General features: G+C 47.1%; 1 protein-coding gene across 4 annotated transcripts in view; it reads left to right on the plus strand.

Moving 5' to 3' along the window:
- Positions 1-3,035: 3,035 nt before the first annotated feature.
- The window catches only part of Cpeb1 (cytoplasmic polyadenylation element binding protein 1), a 56,644-nt gene continuing 35,182 nt past the window's right edge, over positions 3,036-24,497 (plus strand). For 2 of the 4 annotated variants that reach the window (XM_048369471.1, XM_048369472.1), the window contains exons 1-2: positions 3,036-3,147; positions 17,868-18,042. The gene's annotated coding sequence lies outside the window, so the exon portion shown is untranslated. Of the gene's footprint in view, positions 3,148-4,121; positions 4,187-17,867; positions 18,043-24,497 lie in introns of those variants that run through there. The other 2 variants (XM_048369473.1, XM_048369470.1) reach the window with 2 other exon arrangements.

A 24,497-nucleotide genomic window follows, 5' to 3' on the forward strand; every position in this document is an offset into this window, starting at 1 on the left:
CCAGGATCTTCCTTCCTTCCTCTCTACAGTTTACCAGGCTCGACCCCAACACTTAGTGACCTGTACAGACTGACAGCTGCTTTCTTCTCTCTCCCAGCTTTCTGTAGCTATTTATGTAGCTGACTCTCAATAAAATGACTTCTCCCTAGAAGCCTGCTCACCTTTCTTCTCCAAGGCTGAGAGCAGAGCCTTGAAGGGTGGTGTTGGAGCTTGGAATTGTCCTTGGAACTTTCCAAGGAACATTTCCATGGAACATTTTGATTGACAGGGTTCGGGGACACACTCTGACAGCTTGAGATGTAGGAATTCAGCTTCTGACTCTCCACAACCTTAATTACTCCCATCCCTTTTCTGTTTAAATAAAGTCCTGATATACTCCAATGTATATAAAGAAAAGCCACTGAAGTATGGTTGCTTAAGCCTGTATTTGTAGCAACTTGGAAGGGAAAGATGGCCATCTCTAGTCCAGGCCAGACAAGCAAAACAGACAAAGTTCGAGACTCCTGGGTGGGTGCAGTGGTGCAGGCCTGTCATCCCAGCCATGTAGGAAAAGCACAAGTAGGGTCCTGGTCCAGACAGCTTGGGCAGAAAGCTTGACAATAAACAACATACACAGGAGACCAGCAGGGTGGTTGGAGTGGTAGAGCACCTGCCTAGTAAGCAGAAGGCCCTGGATTCAAACTCCAGAATCACCAGAAAAAAAAAAAAAACATAGAACAAACCCCATCTGTACACTGATCACTCAAGTCTAAAGCATTTATCAATCCAGTTGAAACATCACCCCACCTTGTCCCAGGCTCCTCCTTCCCACCTGAAGTAAAATCACCTCCCGGAGTTCTCAGTTCATTAGTGCCAGCGTTTTCAGGCACTTCTAGTATGTACATTTCTAGACACATCTGTATTTTGTAACAGTAGTGTACCACACATTTTAAGATTATTAAGAAATGTCCTTTTTCTTCACTGCCTTTAAACATTCCTAGAAACTAAAATGCCTGCAGTTTCATGTATTGCAAATACTCTCTTCCACGTTATGCCTTCCTTGCCTTTCTGTTTTTAAATACCCTTTTCATAAAGTTGTTATTTTCCAGTCCTGAGCTTGAACTCTTTGCCCAGGTGCTGTCCCTGAGCCTCTTTGTGCTCAAGGCTGGTGCTCTACCACTTGAGCCACACCACCACTTCTGGCCTTTTCTGATTAATTTTTTGGAGATAAGAGTCCCCCAGACTTTCCTGCCCGGGCTGGCTTTAAGCCAGGATCCTCAGATCTCAGCCTCCTAAGTAGATAGGCTTATAGGCATGAGCCACCCCTGCCTGGCTCATAAAGTTTTAAGCTGTAATATGGTTAAATTTTATACCCTGTTTAGTTTCTCATTTATAAAATTTATCCACAGGCTGAGGTCATTAAAAAATGTTCTTATGGCTTTCTAAAAATTGCAAGTAAAGCTTTTGACATTTCAATCATTTTAAATTTACATTTATAAATATGAAAAGCGAGGTTGATCCACTGTCTTTTATCTCACTGGAAAGGACATGAAAGCATGAAGAGTTGGTTTCTGCTGTGGAGAGACTGTGTCCACTTTCCCTGGTGGTCTTGAGTTCTCAGCTAAGGGATCTCCCTTCTGATCTTTGCAACTGGGATCAGAAAGCCACCATTTTCTCCCAGCAGTCTTTTTTTTTTTTTTTTTTTTCCTTTTTAGCTCCCTTGCCAGGGAAGCACTGCGCACATGAACATATGGACTACAGGGTTCTATCACCCTGTGACATTTAAAACTTCATCAATTATAATTGCATTTAAAACCTGCATTGTAGATTCGGAGCTTGACTGCAGAGATGGTGGTAGGCAGACCTGGACTCAATGTTTGTTTCCACTATTTTTGCCAGTGGTCAGCTGTGGGGACTTGAGCCCCTGGCATCTCCACCCCTGCCACTGTCCCTGTAGAGAGGATTTACCTGTCCCTGCTCTCCACCCCTGAGCACAGGCTGTCCCAGGCCTGCATTGCCTCTTCTATCACCATCTGCAGCTCTGGGGTCACAGGGAAATGCACACATAAAGGTGTTATTAGTTTGCTCTCGTGGGGCTGGGAGACTGGAGGACTGCCTGGGTCTGAGCCCTTGCTCTGCGCCTGCTAGCTGGGGGTATTTGGGCAGTTTCTTTGTGCTTCAGTTGCAACTGGGAAATGAGTGGACTTGGGGGACGCACCGAGGACGGCAAGCACACAGTAAGTGCTCAGTTATGAGGTGCTGCCATTGCCTGCAGCAGGGAGTCTGGGTGGCACAAGTTCCTAGGCTAGCCTCTTGAAGAGCTTTGAAACAGGAAAACAGCGCGCAGCTACCGATTCTGGTGGCCACAGGATCCTCGTTTCAGATTATCTTGATTAGCTTCCGGTCAAGGAAAAGGATGGGAGATGGGGGGTTACAAATTGGCATGCAGGAGATCCTTGGGTTTAAAAATCACATTGACGATTCTGCATTAGAAATAAGGTATTTTCAGCTTTGCTCGGAAAGACAGTGCTGGGCCGGGACCTGGCTCCTACGGGGTGCACTGGGCAGCCGGGCCTTGTCAGCTGTGCGGCGGACCCTGGGTGCGGCAAGGCCCCGGGCCAGGCTAGCCCGGCCGAGCTACAGTGCCCGGCCCCGGCCCCGCGGGCGGCGGCGGCTGCACTCTGTCCCCGCCGGCCCGGCCGAGGGCAGCCACGCGCACCGCACCACCTCCTCCCGGCCGCTCCATCCCCGTCTCCGACACCTGCGGAGCACCGGCCCTTCCCGCGCCGGCGTGCGGGCCTCGGTATCCTCGTCCCGGTCAGACCCGGCAGCTGGGCTCCGTCTCCTCCGCCCCGCGCCAGCCTGGGCTTCCGGCCCGCCCTGGCGGCCCGGTCCGCGGGGGGTCTGTGGCCTGGGGGCCCCCGCCCCGTCCCTCCTCCGGGCGGCCTGGCGGGTGCGCGGGCGGACTCCCCGGGGAGCTGCAGCCCGGCGCGCTCCCGCAGTCTTTTAGAACTTTCTGGAATCCCCTCCCCGCTCGCGGCGCGGCGGGTCTGAAGCGCCCCCGAGATCCGGGCAAGGGGCGCGGCGCGCGGGGCCTCACCCGGAGCGGCCCCTGGAAGAAGAGGGCAAGGACGCCGGGCTTTGCGGACAAGTCCGGCCCCCGCAGGGGTTTGTACGCCGCGCCCTATTTCAGAAGGGGGAAACTGAGGCTCAGGACGGCGACTCGCCCGCAAGGTCGCCGGCTGGGCGCCGGGACGGGGCCCTGGGCGCCGCGCGGCCCCCGCCTCCGTCTGGGCCCTGGCTCCGGGTGGGCGGCGGAGCCCGGTGTGCGGGCGCGGAGGGGGCGGGGGCCCGGGCGGGGCCGACACAGGTGCCCCGCATCCGGCCTGCGGGCGGCTCGGCTGAGCCTTAAAAGCCGCCGAGGGCGCGGCGCCGCGCGGCTCCTGCCCCGCTGGTGCCCACGTGCGGCCCTCGCCCCGCTGCCGGCCCGCAGTCGCCAGGCTCGGAGGGCCCTGCCGGCCCCATGGCGTTCGCGTTGGTAAGAGCGGCCGCGGGGCGGGCGTGGCCCGGCGGAACACTAACGGTCCGCGCGCCCGCGCCCGGGCGGGGCGCGGGTCACATGCGGCGGGCGTGGGGCCCCGCGGCAGTGGGAGGGCGGGCGGGGCGGGGAGGGAGGCAGACGAGGGGAGGGGGGGTGAGCGAGAGAGAGCAGGGAGGACGGGGAGGAGGGGGCGGGGAGCCTCCCCGTGACTCAGGGCCTTTGGACTTAAAGGCGCCGCGGCCCTCAGGGGCGGCCCCTCGCCGGGGCCAGGGAGTCTGCGCCGCGGACGCCCCGTGCCGCGAGCGTGGTCCCAGTCGGGAGCTGGCGGATGCACCCGACTCCTCCGGCCTCGCAGCCTCCGCACGTGGGGTCAAGGCCGCTGGAAGCTCCCGCGGGCGGGCGGGCGGGCGGACGGGCGGAGGCGGGCCGCCCCTTCGCGGGGAGCGCCGCGACGGCCGCACGCGGCCCCTTTAAGGTGGAGGGCTGGGCGCCGCGTGCCGGGCGCGCCCGGGCGGGCGGTCACGTGGCTTCACACGTTCGGGGCGGGGGGGGGTGGGGCGGCCCGAGGGGCGGGCGGGACCGGGGCGAGGCACGCGCGGCGGCGGGGCGGGCGGGCACGTGCAGCTGGGCTTCGAGCCTGGGAGCCCGCGAGTCCGCGGCTTTGAGGTGGGTCCCGGGAGAGGCCGCCGTGCGGGGCGCGCGGGGCGCGGGAGTGGACCGGCGGGGCCGCCCGCGCGCTCCGCCTTCCCGCCACGGCAGGGCCCGACGCTTGCAGGAATCCTCTCCTAGGGCGCCTCAGCTTGGCCTTGGGGCTGCGGGTCCCCGGGGAGGTCGGTACGGCCTGGGGCCTCAGGCTGCGGGGGAGGCCGAGGCAGAAAGGAGTCCGGAGGCCCTGGGAGAGCGCCCCGGGCTCGGCAGCCTCGGGCATAGCGCCAGGCCCTCCGCCCCGAGGGGCCTTTACAGGCGGTGCACGACGCCCTGGAGTGGGGCTGGCGCCGGGCGCCAGAGGCGGGTCCCTGTGCCCCGCCGCGCCCTTTAGCTCCACGGTGGAAGGACTCTGGAGGGTGCGGGCCGGGCGTGGGGCTACCCTTGCAGCGCGCCCTTGGGCTCCTCTGGGCGTCTACACGGTGGAACCCCTCACCGCAGGCTGAACAGAACCTCGGGACGACGATAGTTCTCTTGGCACGGGTAGGAAGGTGGTGGGCCCAGTCTGCGTCGGGTCTTCTAGGGTCAGCATTCACTAGATAGAAGTTTCTTCCCGCTTCGAAAGCGTCCTGGAGTAAAACTTTGTGCTGCCAGCGCTGGCCTGCAGGGTTTGTTTTGGTCTTAAACCGAAGGCGTCTGGTGGTTCAGTGTGTGGAGCACCCTTCGGTGCATGAGCTGGAGCCCTCCCCTCCCCCACTTGCCATGTCTGCCTCTTCCACTGTGAGAAGGGGAGGCCTTGCTATCTATCCTGAGCATCCACGGGGAGCTGGGGGCAGTCCCCTGCCTTGAGCAGTAGTAAGAACACTTGCAGTTAGTGCCTCTGGAATCTTTTCTTGGACTACACCACGTAGAAAAGCAAGATGAAATCGTAAGATTCCAAGTTCAACACCGAACTCTAGATATTAGGAAGCTAATGGCTGTGGCTGTCCCATAACAAAGTCATTATTCATCTTTTTTTTTTTTTTTTTTTGCCAGTCCTGGGGCTTGGACTCAGGGCCTGAGCACTGTCCCTGGCTTCTTTTTGCTCAAGGCTAGCACTCTGCCACTTGAGCCACAGCGCCACTTCTGGCTGTTTTCTAGATATGTGGTGCTGGAGAATCGAACCCAGGGCTTCATGTATACGAGGCGAGCTCTCTTGCCACTAGGCCATATTCCCAGCCCCGTTATTCATCTTTAAAATGGGCTGTGAACAGAAACTCTTCAAAGCCCCAGGAAACAATGGCATGAAGGAAGTTGCAGTCAGAAGCCACAGTTGCCAAGCAAATACGGGGACCAGAGTGACGTGAAGTTCAAAACCCCTCATTTCTTAAAGTTGGCACTCTTTTAATGGTAAAAAACTTTTAAATTACTGGATGCCACCAGGGGTTTACACCTGTAATCCTAGATATTCGGTAGGCTGAGATATAAGGATCCCAGTTCAAAACCAGCCCAGGCAGGAAAGACTGTGAAACTCATCTTTTAACCACAAAAACAAAAAAAAAAAGAAGTGGCTTGGCACCAGTGGCTCACACCTTTATAACCCTACGTGCTCAGGAGGCTGAGGTCTGAAAAAATCCACCTTCAAAGCCAGCCTGGGTAGGAAAGTCCATGAGGCTTTTATCTCCAATTAACCACCAAAAAGCTGGAAGTGAAGCTGTGAGTCTAGTGGTAGAGTGCCAACCTTGAGCACAAAACTGTGAGTTCAAGCAAAAAAATTTATGGGGTTGGGAATATGGCCTAGTGGGTACAGTGCTTGCCTCATATACATGAAGCCTTGGGTCCAATTCCTTAGCACCACATATATCGAAAAAGCTGGAAGTGGTGCTGTGGCTCAAGTGGTAAAGTGTCCTTGAGCAAAAAGAAGCCAAGGACAGTGCTCAGGCCCTCAGTTCAAGCCCCAGGACTGCCTCCCTCTCCCCCCCCCAAAAAAAAAAATTAAACACACTTGAGTGTATGCAAGGCAACTTAATGTTGGGTTTCACCCCGAAAGCTTGCTTTGGGTCTGTCCTGGGACTCCAGGCTTCTATGCAGTCACCAGTGGGGGGATGGGATTCTGGGCCTCAGCCTGCCACCTTAACATGGGTTCTGCTGTAACTAGCACCATGGGCTGTCACAGACGGTGTGGATTACAGGTATTCTGTGGCTGCTCTCAGCCTGTAGGCTTAGGTCCCAGCACCCTGGTGGGCTCTGTTGCTGTAGAAGTCAGGGTGGGTCTCAGCACTAGTGGAGCAGTGTTGATGGCAGCTGGAATGTGCTGTGTCCTTCATTCTGTGATGGGTGTCCAAAGTTAGCTGATGGGAACGCACAAACAGCTCCTCCCACTGTGGGGCCTGGCCCTCCAGATAACCCAGGCCTCACACAAAAAGCTTTCCTTTTATAGAGGAGCTGAAATGCCAACCTTCTCTTGAGACAAGGCACATTTGAAATTATGCTATTAAGGATCAGTGCAAGTAGAATTGAGATTAAAAACAAACCTTACTTCCTCTCCCCAACTGCTGGGGCTTGAACTCTGGGCCTTGAGATTTCATAGCCAGCTTTCTACCACTTGAGCCAAACTTCCAGCCTCAACTTTTTTGCTGATTAATTGGAGGTAAGAGTCTAGCACATTTGTCTGCCTGGCTTTGAACCATGGTCTTCCTATCTCTCCCTCCTGAGAAACTAGGAGTTTAGCCTGACTAAATACCACATTTTCTGTCTTTGCTAAAATTCCCATAATAATGTGACTTAGATTTCCAGAAAGAAGAGGCAAATTAGTCATTGTTTTTTGCTTTGTTGTTGGTGCTGGGTATTGAACATAGCGAGCACATATTGTAACCCTGCGCTCTCTCTGTAGCCCCTAATAAAGGCACTACTTTTGCTTAGGTGGTCAGTCCATGGTAAAATCTTCAGGATAAGCTCCAGAGGCATAAAAGGCACTTGCCCCTGGAATGAAGAGCTGAGTTTTAATTATGAGTAACACAGAATCCTCAGTGTCAGCATTTGTACACAGAAATATTAACAAATTAAGGGGTGATGAGCATTTAGTTCTGTATCTTACATCCAAGGATTTAAAGCTGCAAAGAAAATAGCCAAAGCCTTTGCCAAATGGACTTTTCTATAGGAATGCAGATTCAAGCATGCTGAGTAGTTTTCTTACCTTTGGCCTGTAGAGCATAAGAAAAGAGGAGCTTTAAGATGTTACCCAGCCCTGGCCTCTTCTCTAGCAACCAGTACCACCTGCCTGCCCCCCACCCCCAGGTGTGAGTTGGGAGAGAATGTATTTGGGGAGTGAGTCAGGGAGGGGGCTGGGGTCCTTTGCTGATGTTATCTGTTTTGTGTCAAGTGTCATGTGCACAAGCATTCTTAGTGGATTCAGGCCCTTAGCTAATTGGTCCCGAAAACTGCGTTGTTTAAAGGGCAAACTACTTAGTGAATTGGGACTTCTGGCTTAAAGTCTAGGATGTACATTATTACATTGACTATTGACTTCAGTAGCTAGTGGTGGAGGCAGTGAAAGAATCACGGGACCAAATAGTTTATTTTTTCTGCAGTGGAGGAGCTATGCTCATCTTACATTGTCTGAGATCTGCTTTTCCTGGACACACTGACTAGAAACATTTTCTGGAAGCCCCTGGGGCAAAGGAATAGGAAAGAGGCTGGACCAAGAGGTTATGGTAGAGGAGGTACCAAAAAAATGTGGCTTTTATCTTTGTTTGATTTAAAACCCAGAAGCACTGCTGCCTCTGCTCTCCACGGTGCGGCTTGGAAATAAATGCCTCTGTTGTTGCAGCCTGTTGCATTTAAGCCTGCTTAGGAGAGCCTTGTCTTTTGCAAGCGCAAACTCAAGTGCTAAAAGATTTCATGTTGAAGATAGGACCCCCAAGTAAAGCTCTTTTGTCCCTGCCCCTCCCTTTTCCTCTCTTCCCTCCTTCCCTCCCCTCTCTCCCTCCCTCCCTCCCTCCCTTCTTTCCTTCCTTCCTTCCTTCCTTCCTTCCTTCCTTCCTTCCTTCCTTCCTTCCTTCCTTCCTTCTTTCCTTCCTTCCCTCCTTCCCTCCCTCATTCCCTTCTTCCTTCTGTTCCTCCTTCCTTCCCTCCTTCCCTTGTTACTTGGGCTTGAACTCTGCTCAAAGCTGATGCTCTACCACTTGGGCCTTACCTCTACTTACAGCTTTTGGTTGGTTATTGAAGTTTCTCTGATTTATATGTTCAGGCAGGCTTCAAACCATGATTCTCAGATTTCAGCCTTTCAGATTTCTGCCTCCTGAGTAGCTAGGACTACAGACCTGAGTCACCAGAGCCAGGCTCAAGTAGATAATTTCTAATGGTAGTATTACTGGCTGAAAAGATTCAACTAAAAGGTTCCTAATGTATATTTAGTGTTTTTGCAGGGAAATTATCTGACTTTTACATGAAAAATTAGTATATAAATTTTAGAGTTTTAAATTCACATTACAGATATTTCTAGTGATTTTTTTATACTGAGATTTAAAAATACTAGTGTTGGGAATTATTTTGCCACTTTAATATTCATGTGTTTTTAAGTAAGCATGTGAAGGGTGTTCTGGTCAGACGGGGCTGAGCTGGCTATGGGTGGCTTTTGAGGCTCCATTTTTTTTTAAGTATTCCTTTATGGCTGGAGCAGTCACTTTAGATTTCAGTGAGTTAACCAAGGCATTTTGTGTTGACTTCCTTCCAGGTAATTGGAGAATCCCCAGAAGGACAGGTCTAAAGATTGATCTCTGTGAAAAATGGGTTAGTTGATTGTGAGAATGGCTATCCTAGTGAGTTACTGGTTTCTTTATTCCTGGCCAGCATAATTTGCTGGATTAGTTCAGTCCAGTTGGCTTAGCACCATCACCTGCAGTCTGCTTTGAGAAAGCCAGACCACAGCTTTCCTCTGTTGGGAGAAGGGCAGGTGTGTGGTAAGTAGGGGCGCAGCATCCTTGGACAACAATTTACCACAGTGTAACACCTGTGCCCTAACAGTCTGTCTGTTTACCGCCTGAGTTGGCTCTTTCTCCTGAGACTGTTTTTTTAAGCTGTAATCTTGGAATTGTTTTGAATCTAAGAAAGTGTTAAGAGACCTGTCTCCCAGGTGTAAGTTGGAGGTGACACCAAGCCCAGGTTATAATTTCTGACTCCCTCTTTTCCTGGACAAAGGAGAATTAAACTTAGAATGAAAAGTGATTGTCTTAATTTTATGCAATGAATGGTGATAGAGCCAGAGGTAGAACTCACATTTCCTCATTTCTAAATGAGAATTGCTTGTAGAATTCATATGCCTATGCTATCTCATTTTACTTACATTTCCACTTGACTCCTAGGACTCCATCTTTTCACTTTTTCTTCTTTTCTGCCTGAGGAGTCTTGTCTTGGCACTTGGAGGCTTTTCTCCCAGTGCTCTCTGCCTGTAGCTGGCCAGCCGTCCGGCATACACGGGCCATGGTTCTCATGGCCATACCAGTGTTCCAAGTGACCAAGTTTTAGATTGAGTGCTTCATACTCAGGGTGTCCAGGAGATCTGTAGTTCTAATTGGGCTGCTGGACGTGTATGTATCATCTGTGTGTGTGTCTGCTGAGTATATGTGTGCAAATGTCTGATGCTAAATGTGTCTGTTGCATGTTGAAGCCCCATGTGTTTGTGATTCTAAAATCAGCAGCATCTTTTCTTTCCTCTTCTGGAACTGATCTCATTCTATCCTTTCACCCAGTTACTCTTAATTTTTTTCTTTTCCAGCTAGTCTTGTGTCTTCTTGGGGCAAGCACTGTATTTTGTTTTTCCCTGTAGTGGCTCCACTACAGGAGGTTGCTAGGTAGTTACTGTTTTTTGGAAACCTCTTTTTGATTTCTGTAACTAAAAACCTCAATGTGATCCTCCTACCAGTGTGTTTCCTGCAGCCCCTGTGCCCTTTCATTCCTTCTCCATCCTTAGCCTGTCCGTCCTTTCGTTCCTTATGCATTCTTCCCATGTCTCTTGAAGGAGCATTTCTTTTTTGGTGGTGGTTCTGGGCTTATATTCTTGGCCATGGACTTTGCTCTACCACCTAAGCTGTACCCCAGCTCTTTGTGTCTTAGTTTTCCAGATCAGACAGCAACCCTATTTCTCTACCTCTCCAGTAGTTGAGATTACAGACATAAGCCACCACATCCAGCCACCGGTGGGCTCCCCCACCATGGCCTCATTGCTTCTTTTTTTTTTTTCTTCAAATTTTTATTATCAAACTGATGTACAGAGAGGTTACAGTTTCATACATTAGGCATTGGATACATTACTTGTACTGTTTGTTACCTCGTCCCTCATACCCCCTTCCCCCCTCATTGCTTCTTAAGCATTCCTGTATGGTCCTCGGTCCTTAGTGAACTGTCACTCCCAAGCTGGATAGTGAGTTCCAGAAGAGAGAACCTTCTCCAGGACCTTGCCTGTCCCTACCCTTTCAGGATAAAGGTAAATTTTCACCATAAGCTCTCAGTCATTTCAGGATTTAGGGTTTTATGTCTTGGATAAGAAAAGATTTCATGTAAACAAAACAGAGAACCTATGAACAGTTACAACACAGTGCTTGGGGACTAGCGGTGACAATTACATTTTTGCTTTCAGTTGTGTTCTAGGAGCCACTCTAGAGGAAATAGGAAATGGGGGTGCCAGGCAGCTAAGTGGAATGTTGGCTAGGGTTGTTAAATGCTAGGTACATCCTAAGACCTAGGTAGGAGTTGCACTTAGGCTCCTGTGTTGGAGAGAAATGAGTGCTTGTGACTCTGAAGGATGAAGGTTTGAAGGGAACAAAGTACTCATCATGTTGGATGATTCTAACCAGAGTACTTTAAGTCCTTATATGACTTATAGTTAAAAAAATAGGCAAAATTAATATATTGGTGCCAACAGAAGTGTGTGTGACAAGCTTGGGGCGGGGTGGGGGGGCAGGGGAAGAGGTACAGGAAAACAAGAGGGAGAGAGACACTGTCTCACACTGGGTGTGGTGGGTACTGGGTACATGGACAACATTGTACCCTCATGACTGCTCTATACTGCATGTAGGTTAGCCCCCACCCAAACGGGGGGTGGGGTGGAGGTGGGGATGGGGAGCTAACTTGGCCACTAAACTGAGGGCAGACCACGAAAGGGCATTTTATGTCATGGCTAAAGTCCAAACCTTTAAGAAATCTACAGTTGGAGCCACCAGTGGCTCGTGCTTGTAATCCTAGCTACTCAGGAGGCTGAGATCTGAGGATCATTGTTCAAAGCCAGCCCAACCAAGAAAGTCTGAGACTCCTATCTCCAATAACTATCAAAAAGTTGGAAATAGAGCTGTGACTCAAGTGGTAGAACGCTAGCTTTGATCACAAAAGCTCACGGACAGTGCCCAGGCCCAAGGTCAAGCCTTAGGGCCAGCACCAAAGAAAAAAAGTCCACAGGCACCTTGGCTTTTGCTCAAAAAAATCCCAGCTACCCTGGCAGGCTCAGAGGGAAGATTGAAGTTTGAGACCAGCCCAGACAAAAAAGTTCAGGAGGGGCTGGGAACGTGTTTTAGTGCTAGATAGAGTGCTTGCCTAGCATCCATGAAGCTGGGTTCAGTTCCTTAGTACTACATAAACAGCAAAAGCCAGAAGTGGTGCTCTGGCTCAAGTGGTAGAGTGCTAGCCTTGAGCAAAAGTAGTTCAGGGATAGTCTCAGTCCCTGAGTTCAAGCCCCAGGACTGACAAAAAGAAAATTTAAAAATATGGAAAAAATGAACTGTCCTAATAAACTGCTCTGGTGAATGGCAACCCCCTTGTATAGCTGCTTAAAGATAATAAAATATATTTTTAAAAAGTTCAGGAGACTCCTTGTGGACTAACATGGGATGTGTTAATAGGCAGATCACATAGGCAGGAAATGAGACCCCCCTCTAAAACATAGTACAAAAAGAAGCACTGGAGGCATGACTTAGGGTGGAGAGTGCCCACACAGCAAACACAAAGCCCCCTGAGTCCGAAGACCAGTACCAACAAAATCAAAGCTATTTTTGTAATTCTAAGACACCAGTTTCTTTGTTAACTGTGTTAACATTTGTGCAATGGTGCAATTAGTCCATCATGGTATTTGTGTGGTACATTGCACACAAGCCTGCTGATACTAGGACTTAAACTCAGGGCTTGCTACTCTATCTTAGCTTTTTTGCTCAAAGTTGGCAGATATTCTACTGCTTGAGCCACATCTCTACTTTTGGCTTTTTACTGGCTAGTTGTAGATAAGAGTCAGAGGTTTATCTGGGTTAGCTTTGAACCGTGGCCCCCAAGTCTTAGCTTCAATAGCTGGATTGCAGGTGTGAGCACCAAAGCCCAGCTTCCAGCATTGTATTATTCATGCTCCACATTCCCCCAAAAAGCCAGTTTCACAAATAGATACCCTTGAGGAAGCAGTAAAAATTAAATGTATTAAATCTTGAACCTTAAGTATATGGCATTATATTCTGTGTGACCAGCAGGAAGTAAGCAGAAGACACTTTTCTTCATCCCCAAATGCAGGATGATAGAAGGAAATTTGTTTTCCCCACAGAACAACTCGTCTTACTTGAAAGAAGGACCAGCAAATTATGATTATTCAACGTTGAGTATTTGGCAGACATTTTCTTTCTTTTTCTTTCTTTCTTTTTTTTTTTTTTGCCAGTCCTGGGCCTTGGACTCAGGGCCTTAGCACTGTCCCTTGGCTTCTTTTTTGCTCAAGGCTAGCACTCTGCCACTTGAGCCACAGCGCCACTTCTGGCCATTTTCTATATATGTGGTGCTGAGGAATCAAACCCAGGGCTTCATATATACGAGGCGAGCACTTTACCACTAGACCATATCCCCAGCCCCCAGACATTTTCTTGAAAGTGAGCAAATAAGCCATTCACTTCATAAAAAGTGACTTACAGTATTTGTAGCCAGTGATAAAACGAGCTTGGTAATACAGTAAATTTTTTTAAAATGCTTGACACTTTCTCCAATGTCCTTAAAGACTCCTAGAGTGGTGGTGTATTGAATGGTACATCAGCAATGTAGCATCTACATAACTCAGTGGAGCAGTCACATGGTGAACATGCTGATAGTCAGTGATAGGTAAAGATACATCCCAAACACAAGCAGACTGGTGAACTGCTGTGTAACAGCATGTAAGTGAGTGTTTCCAGATTCCCCACTGCTACCACCTTTACGAGGTTAACACAGCCAGGCGCTGGTGTCATCCTAGCTATTCAGGAGGCTGAGATCTAAGCACCATAGTTTGAAGTCAGCCCTGGTAGGAAGGTCCGTAAGATTCTTGTCTCTAATTAACTACAAAAAAGCCTGAAGTGGAACCGTGGCTCAAGTGGTGATGCACAAAAGCTCAGAGACAGCACCTAGGCTCCAAGTTCAGGCCCAGGACCAGCACCAAGAAAAAAAAGTTAACACTTGAAGCAATGTGCCAGTGGCACATGTCTATAATCTTGGCTACTTACAAGGCTGAAATCTAGAGGATCATGGTTCAGAGCCAGTTTGAGTGGAAAATAACTAGTAAAATAGGAAAATAACTAGTAAAAAGCTGAGCTGGAGGTGTGACTCAAGTGGTAGAGTGCCAGCTGACAAACCAAGCAACGCTAGGTCTTGTCAAGCTGGAGGGCAAGAGTAAGGGAGAGGCAATTGACCACAGGCTTCTCTGTTCTGAGGCTGGAGGGAAGAGCTGACTACAAGATGGGTAAATATGGGCCAAGGGGCCTGAGTGAAAGTGATGTGTGTGCAGACAGGTAAAGGGAGTGGTGGAGATAAAAGGTTCAGTGGGTTGAGCAAAGATGAACTTAAGAGCTGTTCTTCCCATAGGGAGAAGAACAGTCCTGGGATAAGTGGAGAGAATTGGTAGTAGTAGAAGCTGTTAAATTAGGTAGTGTGGGGTCCAGATGACCCAGTTTTTGTTCCTCATTCATCCTGTAGACATTAAGGATGAAAGATGCTAGGAGAAATTGAAACGCCAGGACAAAGTCACCCTAGTAATAGGATACTGGTACATTCCCTCTCCTGCAGCAGGCAGCTCCAGAAACACTCTTTGGGACAGCTGGAGGCATGGCTCAAGTGGTAGAGTGCCTGCCTAAAAAGCACAAGGTCTGATGGTCAAATTCCAGTACTGCCAGTGGGTGTCATGATTTGGGGGTAGGGATGTGGCTCAGTGGTAGAGCACCTGCTAGGCAGGTGTAAGCAAGGCCCCAAGTTCAAACACTAGTACAAAACAAACAAAAACCCCAGGCCAGGACTGGGTTCAGCTCTGACACAACTCTGCAGCCTTTGTTTCTGTTCATGAGAAGTTGTCTCTAGACTTAACTCGTATCTTAAACAAAAACTATTGTCAAAGTGATGACAGAGTTACAGTTTCATACGTAAAGCAGTGAGTACATTTCTTGTTCAACTTGTTACCTCCTCCCTCAATTTTCCCCCTTAACTGGTATCTTGAAGTGATTTTGAGTGCTGAGTGTTTTTACAGAAGAAAATTTGTGTGTGAATATTTATCCTTATCTACCTTTTTTCCTTCCTTCCTTCTTTCCTTCCTTCCATTTATTTTTTGCCAGTTCTGGGGCTTGAACTCAGGGCCTGGGGCACTGTCACTGAGCCTCTTTGTGCTCGAAGCTAGCAGTCTACTACTTGAGCCACAGCACCACTTCTGGCCTTTGCTGTTTATATGGTACTGAGGAATCCAACCCATAGCTTCATGCATGCTAGGCAAGCACTCTGCCAGTAGGCCACATTCCTAGTCCTCTTTCTTTCTTCCTTTCTTCCTTCCTTCCTTCCTTCCTTCCTTCCTTCCTTCCTTCCTTCCTTCCTTCCTTCCTTCCTCTTTCTTTCTTTCTTTCTTCTTCTTTCTTTCTTTCTTTCTTTCTTTCTTTCTTTCTTTCTTTCTTTCTTTCTTTCATTTTTTGCTGGTCTTGGGTCTTGAACTTGGGGCCCAGGTGCTGTCCCTGAGCGTTTCCACTCAAGGCTAGTGCTCTACCTCGGAGCCACAGTTGCATTTCCGGTTTTCTGGTGGTTAATTGGAGATAAGTCTCACAGACTTTTCTGCCTGGGCTGGATTTGAGCTATAATCCTTAGATCTCAGCCTTCTGAGTAGCTAGGATAACATAGGATCACAGGCATAAGCCACTGGCCCCTGATTGTCCTGATTTTTCTAAAGCTTAAGGGAATTGCTGTTTGCAGAGGTGGAGGGGGTAAAGCAGCTGTGATGCAGCCATAGATGCCTGTAGCTTTTGTATGCATCTGGACTTAGTGCCTGCAGATACCCTGCAGTAGATTCAAGCCTCGGAGGGCCGTGCCTTCCTCTACTGGGAGACAGTAGTGCATGCAGCTAACAGTGGGACTGCTAAGAGTCCACAGGGCTGCAGTCCTGATGACTGGAGCCATCCCTGTTCTTGAGCAGTATTAGCATTAAATATTCCTGACATTCTCATAAACCTGTTCTGGAAGGCTGGTAGCAGAATAGAGGAAGAGCTCAAGGTGATGATTTAAGTAAGGAGGGCTTGGTTTGGTTTGGTTTTGGTGCTGGTACTGAGACTTGAACTGGGGATCTCATGCTTTTGCTTGACTTTTTTGCTTAAGGCTAGCATTTGAACCACACCTCTACTTCTTTTTTTTTTTTTTGGCCAGTCCTGGGCCTTGGACTCAGGGCCCGAGCACCGTCCCTGGCTTCTTCCCGCTCAAGGGTAGCACTCTGCCACTTGAGCCACAGCGCCGCTTCTGGCCGTTTTCTGTATATGTGGTGCTGGGGAATCGAACCTAGGGCCTCGTGTATCCGAGGCAGGCACTCTTGCCACTAGGCTATATCCCCAGCCCCACACCTCTACTTCTGGTTGTTGGTTTTTTTTTTTTTCCTTTTGCTGGTTAATTGGAGATAAGAGTGACTTTTCTACCCAGGCTGGCTTTAAACCTCGATCCTCAGATCTCAGCCTCCTCTGAGTAGCTAGGATTACAGGCATGAGCCCCCAGCCCCCAGTTTGTACTTTTTCAGGTTGCATGAAATAGTAAGCATTCTAAAACTCTTACTCTTGCCTCCTGAGAAATCAGTTTCTCCCGTAGGACTCTGTCTGTGTTCCCAGACTACTGTTGCATTTCTCATTGTCATTGTCTCCTGTGTGGTCCTGGCAGACTCTGCATACCCTGATACAGTGGTCATTAACTTGCCTTTAGATATGACCTAGAGCTAGAAATCCATATCTCCCTATATAACATAATGTGTTAACATAACACATAATCTATTATATATGTATTAGTACTTCTATTACAGGGAACAAAATTAGACCAATTTTTGTGTATTAAAAGGAACTTTTAACAGTGTGGTAACTTCTGATATAGAAGGTAATACTAATCCTCACTCTGGAGCACGAGGCCTTATAAACTCTTTTGTACCTAATGCCTCTGCTCTTTGTGTGCTCCAGACCTTCCTCTGTTCTTTCCACATGTAGGTCCTCCTCCCCCCTCCAGTCACTTCGGTTAGAGGATGGAGTGTGCTTACCTCACATGCCAGTTGTATGGTGGCTGTTCACAACATGATCAGCTCTTGGGTCCCTGTCCAGAATTCAGCATTTTCTTTTGCTTGTGGATGTCTGATGTGCTGAGCCTTGGGTGTTCATTGTAGATAACAGGCAGTGGTTGGTGTTGCTAGGCAGTGAAGGAAAGAAGCACATAGACTGCAATGCCTGCTTGCATGTCTGCCCTTATGAATTTACCTCAGTGCAGTTGACAGTCATCTCAGAAATGTGCACTTGTGAAGGGGGCCCAGTGAGTTGCACTTCAGAAAGGCTGGGAAATTACCTTGTAGGGTTGTATGTTCTGTGTATGTGTGTTATAAGCACACGCATGCTGATTTCTGGAGCTTGAACTCGGGGCCTGGGTGCTAACCTAAGCTTTTGTGCTCAAAGCTAGTGCTCTACCACATGCACTAGTCAATTAATTGGAGATATAAATAAGTCTCACTGACTTTCCTGATGAGGCTGGCTTTGAACCATGATCCTCAATCTCAGCCTCCTGAGTAGTGAGGATTACGGACGTGAGTCCCTGGTGCCTATATTCCAGTTGTCCTCAGAGCTAGCCTTTCTCAAGGAGTTTGAGGATGAAATGGACTGAAGGCATTCCTCACTAGAGAGGAACCCTATCAGCAAAGCAAACCATGGAAGGGGCGAGGACTGCCAGAGACCCGCAGGTGACTCCCCATGTGTGGTGTCTTGACTGAGTCTGCATGGCCCTGAAGCCCACACTGCTGCAGTGCTGTGGAATTTCCTGCCTGCATCCTCTCAGAGTTCTGAGTGCTTTGTCCGTGTAATAAATCACCCACTTAGTGTTTTGTTTTATTTATTTATTTGTTTATTTATTTATTTGTTTGTTTGTTTGTTTATTGCCAGTTCTGGGCCTTGGACTCAGGGCCTGAGCACTGCCCCTGGCCTCTTTTTGCTCAAGGCTAGTACTCTGCCACTTGAGCCACAGCACCACTTCTGGCCGTTTTCTGTATATGTGGTGCTTGGGAATCGAAACTAGGGCTTCATGTATAGGAGGCAAGCACTCTTGCCACTAGGCCATATTCCCAGCCCCCACTTAGTGTTTTAATGCATAGGAGAGACACTGCAGACCTTGTTACCCTGACTGATGTTGTAGGGAGGGGAGTGTGGCCATGAATAAGCACGTGTAGCCTAACTATCCTTTTTTCTGTGTTTAGGAAGAAGAAGTGGGAAGTATCAATGCTTGCTGGGACAACCAGGAGGCACCTGCACTCTCTACATGCAGCAATGCTAGTATCTTCCGAAGGATAAATGCCATACTGGACAATTCGCTGGATTTTAGTCGCGTCTGCACTACACCCATAAACCGAAGAATTAATGATCATTTGCCAGGTGATTTAGATTTGAAAATTTGGATGCCTGAGACTTGTGTACAGAACTGCTTTCTGATCTTTGGGTCTCTTCAGGTTTAAATTGTCAGAACCCTCATGTACAACCCTTTATCAGGAAGGATTTGATGGGAATCACATTGACTCTCTCAAACATTTGTGGGTAGTTGATAATGCTAACAGGTCTTTTTAAGGTCATGTAGCTGTTTTATCTTTTCACTTATCAGGTCATCTTTAACTTTTCTCCATGTTTTGTTTACGTGTTGTACATTCTTTGCTAAGTTTGTTTCTAGATTTTTCAATTTTTTTTGGTGCCATTACTGGGGCTTGAACTCAGGCCTTGAGCATTTGCTCTTTTTTGATTACCAAATACTTGAGCTACCCCCTTCACTTCCAGCTTTTGCTAGCTAACTGAAATAAGAGTCTCTTGGTTTTGTCCATCTGGGCTGGATCTGAACCTCTATTCTCAGATCCCAGCCTCCTGAATAGCTGGGATTACAGATGGGTATGATCAGTGCACAGTAATTTGTCTTTAGGTTTTTGTTGTTGTTTTTTTTTTTTTTTTTGCCAGTCCTGGGCCTTGGACTCAGAGCCGAAGCACTGTCCTTGGCTTCTTTTTGCTCAAAGATAGCTCTCTGCCACCTGAGCCACAGCACCACTTCTGGCCATTTTCCATATATGTGGTGCTGGGGAATTGAACTCAGGGCTTCATGTATACGAGGCAAGCGCTTTTGCCACTAGGCCATATTCCCATCCCCTGTCTCTAGGTTTTGGTGGAATTTTTTTTGTCAGTTGTGGGACTTGAACTCAGGGCCTGGACACTGTCCCTGAGCTTCTTTTGCTCAAGGCTAGCACTCTACCACTTGAACCACAGCACTATTCTGGCTTTTTCTGTTTATGTAGTACTAAGGAATCGAACCCATGGCTTCATGCATTCTAGACAAGCACTCTACCACTAAGCCACATTCCCAGCCCTTGATGGAAGTTTTGAAATACCAGTGTTGGGCTGGAAGTGTAGCTCAAGTAGCAGAGTTCCTGCTGAGTAAGCATGAGGTTCTAAGCTCACAACCCAGTACCACCCCCCAAAAAAGTGTTTGACACTATGGTGGGTAATATTTGAGGGGCATTTTGTTTGCTATTGCTTGACAGTTCTCTGGTGTGGGATTCCAAGCTGGGTGTGGGTTTCAATCCTTTGGGTCTCTGTTATGTGCAAATTAACTTTATAATCTTCTGTCTTTTTTAAGTATTCTGAAGTTTGAGGATGTGAGTAGTTTTATTGGTTTTGTTCATCTGTGTGCGTTTTGGAGAACTGTATGGAGACATTTAGGATTAGGTAAATAATTTATTTCGAGAACCAGAAAGTCTATTCTTGCTATTCTTGTTTGAAAAAAATCATATGTGTACGTTGGTGTGCAAATGCCTGTCATGTACATTTTGTGGCAGTGGGTTGATGCAGGGCCTTATGCTTGCTAGGCTGGTGTAGTGCAGCCCTGTTTCTCACTGGTTAATTTGTGATAGGTTCTCACTTCTTGCTCAGATGTGTGTCTGAGCTGCAGTCCAGTCCTCGCTGGAACTACAAACACATACTCCTGTGTCCACCCAGCTTTTCTTACACGAAGATAGAGTCTTATGAACTTGTCTGCACTGGCTGGCTTCACACCATGACCTCAGCCTCTTAATTAGCTAGGATTTCAGGATCCACCAGTACTCAGTTCTTTTTTTTTTTTTTTTTTTTTTTTTTTTTTGGCCAGTCCTGGGCCTTGGACTAAGGGCCTGAGCGCCATCCCTGGCTTCTTCCCGCTCAAGGCTAGCACTCTGCCACCTGAGCCACAGTGCGCCTTCTGGCCGTTTTCCATATATGTGGTGCTGGGGAATCGAACCTTGAGCTTCATGTGTAGGAGGCAAGCACTCTTGCCACTAGGCCATATTCCCAGGCCCAAGTACTCAGTTCTATATGTATATTTTTGTGTGTGTATGTGCCAGTCCTGGGGCTTGTTCTCAGGGCCTAGATGCTGTCCCAGAGCTTTTATGCTCAAGGCTAGCCCTCTATCACTTTAGCCATAGTTCCACTTCAGGCTGGTTTGGTCATTAATTAGAGATGAGTCTCACAGACTTTTCTGCCCAGACTGGCTTTGAACTGTGACCATCAGATCTAATCCTCTTGAGTAGCTAGGATTGTACGTGTGAGCCACTGGTCCAACTATGTATTTATATATATATAAATATATATGCATTTTATACAGTCTGACTATATGTATTTTTAAGATAAACTTGTTTTTAGTATAGTTTTTTTGTTTTGTTTTGTTTTGTTTATTTTGCCAGTCCTGGGCCTTGGACTCAGGGCCTGAGCTCTGTCCCTGGCTTCTGTTTTGCTCAAGGCTAGCACTCTGCCACTTGAGCCAAAGCGCCACTTCTGGCCGTTTTCTGTATATGTGGTGCTGGGGAATTGAACCCAGGGCCTCATGTATACGAGGCAAGCACTCTTGCCACTAAGCCATATCTCCAGCCCTTTAGTATAGTTTTTTAATCTATAGAAAAATTATAAAGATAAGCCATGGGTCCTAATGCACACTAATCCTAGCATTTGAGAGATTGAAAGAGGATTGTAAAATTTAGGACATCTTTGGTTACATGGATATTCTATGTCAGAAAACAAAACAGAAAGGGACAAACCTAGTGCAGAGAGATTTTGTATATCTTGCACAGAGTTCTTTTATTTACATCTTATGTTAATACAGTGGCTTCTTCATGCCTAATAGGCCCACATTCAATACTGTAGTCTATGCATCTGTTATTTGAGTGTCCTTATTTTTTACCTAATGTTCTTTTACTGTACCAGGATGAGAGCAAGGGCATCCTATTATGGGTCAGGTATGCGTAGGCTCTTCTAAACCATGTCAGCATCTCTGATACTTCTTGGTTTTGATCCTTTGACAATTCTGAGTAGTGTTGGTTTCACTTGGGAAAAAAATGGAAGCATCTGTGTGTATCTATGCACAAACTTGTATGCAAATGTTTTTATATAAGAGCTCCAAACTGGAAATGGCCCAGATGTCTATCAACAGGTGACTGGATAAACAAATTTGGAATGTCAGTACCAAGGAGTATGCTTGATAATAAAAATAGAATGAACTTGATGTGTGATATGAAATGGATGAGTTTCAGGATATTATGCCCAGTGAAAGATGCCAGACAAAAACATATATACACACACACACACACACACACACACACATATATATTTTATTTTATTTTATTTTTGGCCAGTCCTGGGCCTTGGACTCAGGGCCTGAGCACCGTCCCTGACTTCTTCCCGCTCAAGGCTAGCACTCTGCCACCTGAGTCACAGTGCCCTTTCTGGCCGTTTTCCATATATGTGGTGCTGGGAAATCGAACCGAGAGCTTCACAAAAACATATATTTTATAATTCCATTTACAGAGTTCTAGAAAATGTCAGCTAGTCTTTGTGGCAGAAAGCCCAGGGGTGGATGACAAAGGATAAAAGTGTGTCCCAAGGTGCCTGAACAACCTTAGAGACAATGAGTATGTTTGTTAATCCGTTTTCAGTTGTGATCATTTCATAGTGCATGCAGAGGTTAATATGTAACAAGTTAAACATTTTAAATACATTTATGTCAATTATTACTTTAATATTTAAAATAATCACTGAATGATATGATTTAAATACACTTATTTCTTTGTGTCAGGGGTATGTGTGTATGTGTATGTGCTAGAAATAAGTCTTGAACTCAAGGCCTCATAGTTCCTACTTTCCTGCTTACAACTGATACTCTACCATTTGAGCCTTGTTTGTAGTCTGTCATTTTTCTTGTTAACTGGGATATGGAATCTTGAGGACTGTTGTGCTTTGAACCACAGTCCTCTAATTCTCAGTCTCTAATAAGTAGGAAGGATCACAGGCATGAACCATTGGTACCTCACTTAGGTAGTACTAATATTTGAACTTGGGGCCTCTTTCTTGCTCCTCTGTATTCTTATCACTTGAGACATACTTCCAGCCCTGCTTTTTGCTTGTTACTTTGGAGACGGAATCTCAGAGGTTTTTCTGCCTGGATTACAAACCTTTATCTTCTAGATCTTACCTGGAAGGATTATTCTTTCTTTTGTATACATTCAGCTTTCTCAAATGTTTTCTATCTTCTGTTGGTTGAATCTTAGATATGGAGCCTGTGACCCCGGAGGGCCAGCTGTATCTCAGCTCAATCTTCATCTCCTTTCTCCTCCCAAGTCCACACTTTGACAAAAGTAGTTCAGAGAAAGGAAAAGCTGTGGCCTGGCCCTTCTGTTACAGTGCGTTTGTCCTTGTTTTTATTTAAGTGGGAGTAGAAAGTAGCCAGAGATGGACAGCTATCTCCAACTTGCCTGGCTGCAGGGAGCACACAAAATCCTTTCTTTTCTCTGTGTAGGTTTCACTAAAGTATTTAAAAATTAAGCCTTATGCCATACTGAGCGTATGCTATTATGAGCAGCTTATTTATGAAACTCACCCATGTTTGCATACCACCATGGTTCATACTGTCATGTAATAGTTTAGTTTCTCAGTTCTTGTGTTTGACATTTAGGTTGTTGCTACTTTTTTGGCTTTTAGACAGAGGTGCTATGAACATTCTGGTGTATGAATTCTGGAGCACAAATCACGTAGAGGACATGGAGTAGAGTATTTAGGCATAGAACCCTCAGGATTAGCACCAAACTTTCCCCCAGAGCCTGAGGCAGTTCATATTCCTATCAGAAGGGAACATCATTGCCAGCCACTTCATACGCTTAACGACTGTGGCTCTTCTCAAGTAGCGGCCTTTGTGCATGAAGTGGTGCTCCATGTGCTTTAACTGGTGTTTTCCTGATTGACAACTAGGTTGAGCATTTTCAGATCTCTATTGGCTATTTCCAATCTTCCTCTGCAGTGCCCTGGTCCTGCAGAGTTGGAAGAATTCTTCATTCTGGAATGGAGCCTTCAGAGATGGAAGCATTGCTGACAACTTCACTTGACGGCCTTGCCATGTGCTCTTTTGCTCTTCAGATTTGCTCTTCATAGTTAACATTTTCATTTTAAACTTCAGTAACACTGCCTTTTTCAAGGACATAAAGATTTTCTTGTTTTCTCTTTGAAAGACTGATTTTTGTCACGAATACTGGTGATGGTATTTAAAATTTCTCAATTCCTAACTGTTGGCTAGTGTATAGAAAGAGAAGTGTTTCACATATTGCCAATATATTCAGTGACCTTGATTACTTATGTACACATACTGATACTTTAAATACACATGTAGATTCTGAGGTTTTTTTCATACAGTCATGTTACCTGAAAACCATGGTAATTTAGTTCTTCCAAACCTTTTCCCTTTTTCCAGAGCCTCTTGCTAGGCAGAGGTCTACTCTGCATACTTGAGCTACACCCTTAGCCCTTTCTGTGTTGGCTATTTTTGAGAATGGTCTTGCTTTATGCCCAGGGAAGCCTGGACTGTAATCTCATTTGTACCTCTTCACATCACTGGGCTGTGACAGGCGTGGGCCACTGTAGCCAGCCATTGGTTATGATGGAGTATCCTGAACTTTTTTGCCTTGAACCCAAATCATACATATTTCTGCTTCCTAAGTAGCTAGAAATACAAGTTTGAGCCATCCTGATTATTTTTCCTTTTATTTACTTTTTTTTTTTTTTGCCAGTCCTGGGGCTTGAACTCAAGGCCTGAGCACTGTCCCTGGCTTCTTTTGCTCAAGGCTAGTACTCTACCACTTTAGCCACAGTGCCACTTCCGGCCTTTTCTGTTTATGTGGTGCTGAGGAATTGAACCCAGGGCTTCATGTATGCCAGCCAGGCAAGCACTCTACCACTAAGCCACGTTCCCAGCCCCCAATCCTTTTTCCTTTTGGCTCCCCCACAGACTGGCTCAGATCAGTAGACAGTGCTCCTCAGAAGTAGGAACCCGCATTCCTGTCTTGTCTGCTGTCTGGATGAAGGCTGTGGGAGTGGAATGCTTAGCATCTGAGTGTGGACTACAGGGCTGTACTGTGTGAGCCTTAGTGTGCACAGAATGCTGTCCTTTTTGGTGCCTTATGGTGGTCTTATCATGCAGAGAAGAAAATTATCAAAATGAGTCATCACCATCAAATACTACAACTTTCATTCTCATTTGAATTCCCATTTCCTTTATAAATGGAACCATTTTAAAAAGCTATTCGTTTTTTAAGGTTTCCCATGTTGAATTTCTGCTAACTTAAAAAAAAAATTGGGGTGGAAACATGTCCAGGAATTCATGGAAATAAAACTGACTTAAAGACTTGTGATTGCTTCCTTTGTTCAGAAAGTTAAAAGAAGATATGTGACTTATTTAATTTATTCCTACCTAGTTTTTAAATAAGTCCCTCTGAAATACTTTAAAATGGGCTTACACTAGGCAAACACGTTGAGAACTTAAAAAATTTTTAAATAAAATA

The sequence above is a fragment of the Perognathus longimembris genome, chromosome 20 (genome assembly GCF_023159225.1).
Source record: "Perognathus longimembris pacificus isolate PPM17 chromosome 20, ASM2315922v1, whole genome shotgun sequence".
In the NCBI taxonomy this organism is placed as follows: domain Eukaryota; kingdom Metazoa; phylum Chordata; class Mammalia; order Rodentia; family Heteromyidae; genus Perognathus; species Perognathus longimembris.